Raw genomic sequence first — 2,347 nt, forward strand, 5'->3', positions numbered from 1 at the left:
CCACATGTTTTTTCTTTCTTTTGTTCTGGTTTAGTTATGTAAACATTCATTCCAACCTGAAACCAATGTAAGCCAATCTGATGAATTCTTTGATTTCCAGAAGTAGACTGCTTCTGGCATGAGCTACTCTGATCTCATTATCATGCTGCATCACATGCAGAATGTACAACACGAAGGTACAACTTGATATCTGTCATTCTCATATTGTTGATACAACATGAAGGTGCCTTCCTAAATGCACTGTTTTAAATAGCCCGCTATGGCTCCGCTATAGCACGCTATAGCGTTTACAAAAGGTCTTGCGCTAAGAGACTTTGGTCCAAACAAATAAACAAACATTTTAAATATCGCGCTATAGCTCCGCTATAGCATGCTATAGCATTTGGAAGAGGTCTGCCGCTAAGATGCTTAGCGCGCTATTTAAAACTATGCCTAAATGTGATCGCTTCTTATGGACACAGAACACAGGGACCAAACAGCACGAGCTGAACTGACGCTGTTGAGGAATGGCAGCATCTAAAACACATTAAGTACTCCCACCGAATGTTCAACAAAACGCACTAAGTCTACCTGATAATTTGCGTCCAACGCGCACAAATATATAACCACCAGATAGTCCTAGCTGGTACTTCCGCTTAAACAAAGCCAAAATAATTCTACCCGCAGCAAACTAGATTGGCAAAGTGGTGAGGGAGCATATTTATCATGTAACGATGATCTTGGCCCTTGGAGACACCCTCGGCAGAGCTAATAGCTTCGTAAGAACCATGCTGCGGTCCATTTCGCCCTTCCACTCTATTCTCACTTCTTCCAAAGCAGGTGCCCAGCTCAATAGCTTTGCCACGAAATGGACTTCGTGGTCCACACCCTGGAAATCGTTCACACTGACCGTTATGAGATGGTTCATTTGCATTTGCAGGGTAAGCTCTTGAATGCTCGGCTGATCCTGATCCCATGTGCTCCCAGGGTAACTATGCATATATTTTTCTCACAACTGAGTAGGTGCCATAAACTCAATAAAGATGGACTGGATGATCAAGGGAAGGAGAGTATTTACTGCAGGCATACGTACCCACATATGAAGGTTCTTCAACTTAGGGGCATTCTGAAACAATGAACACATGGTAAGACTTGCCTCTGGTCCCAAAAGCATATCGTAAGATAAATATCCTCCAGGCGAGTGAACACGACAGGGAGTTTCCTAAGTATGCACGCCTTTGACAGATACTGCACCAAGAAAAAAAATGGCAACACAGATTAGACAGAAGGCAGAAGAAGGCCATAGCAATGCTGGAGCTAATATAATAGCTCACCTTCATGAAACTGCCAGAAATTCCAAGTGTTTTGATCTCACTTAGGCTTCCCAATGACTTCTTGACATGGCTTTCCTTGTCATGCGCAATTGGAATAGATTGATATGCTTTAGATTTGTGATAATGGAAGAGAATGGCTGCCTTCAGATTAGGGGCATCCAAATCAATGTCTTCAAAGTCCCCAGCAACTCAGGAGCCTGAATGTTTAGACGGTTGATGCCCTCAAAATAATTTAATATCAAATTGGTCAGTACAGGGCAGAATGAGATGAGAATTTGGATATCTATGTTTGTGGAGGAGAAAAATTTGAGGCTTAGGTCAGTTAGGCTTTTCAAACTGAAACCTTGGAATACCCGGGGCAAGCTGATGGTGCAGTTTTCTAGGTGCAGAGACTTCAGATGGCTGATAGAAAAGATGCACGAGGGTATCCTATACCTTGGCCTTGAGTTAAACTCAATTATAATTGATCTTGTGGATCTGCTTGACAGCATGAGCTTCCACCTAGGGAACTCATCATGATAGCTTTCACTACCCGAAATATCAAAGTCTAACTGTTCTATAGTTCCCTTGTGGAGTGATAGCACCATATCAACCAACGTAACGAACTTAGTTCGTGTAAATTTCCCATCGCAAAGAGATATTTTTGGCATATCAGTCCATGCATCCCTCCATGTACTTGATAAGGTGCAAGTCCTAACCGCTTCTACGATATTCAAACGGGAGAGGATGTTGCCCTTTATCTAGACTGCTCAGTCTATCTGGAACAGATGTAGCTTCCACCGTTGCCATTTTGCAGGTACTCATTGCTTCAGAATCCAGATTAAACTGTCCTAGCATTTCCAAAAGACAGGGAGCCTAAATTAGCGTGAATTCTACCACATATCACTACAAATTTGATACATGCAGTAATTAAATGGTGCACTGCGTAAGTTGCTTGTTCGTGGCAAAACAAAAAATAAACAACAGCCAAAAGATTGGACTACTGTTGGTGGTAAGCATGTTTCTATTAACAGAACAAAACTCGACTACTGTTG

The 2,347-nt window shown here is 42.2% G+C and overlaps 1 pseudogene; it reads right to left on the bottom strand.

Annotated features, from left to right (window-relative positions):
* Positions 1–703: 703 nt before the first annotated feature.
* Positions 704–2,117, bottom strand: LOC119282784 (annotated as a pseudogene).
* Positions 2,118–2,347: the final 230 nt, after the last annotated feature.

This window comes from Triticum dicoccoides, chromosome 3B, assembly GCF_002162155.2.
Source record: "Triticum dicoccoides isolate Atlit2015 ecotype Zavitan chromosome 3B, WEW_v2.0, whole genome shotgun sequence".
NCBI classification, from domain to species: Eukaryota; Viridiplantae; Streptophyta; class Magnoliopsida; order Poales; family Poaceae; genus Triticum; species Triticum dicoccoides.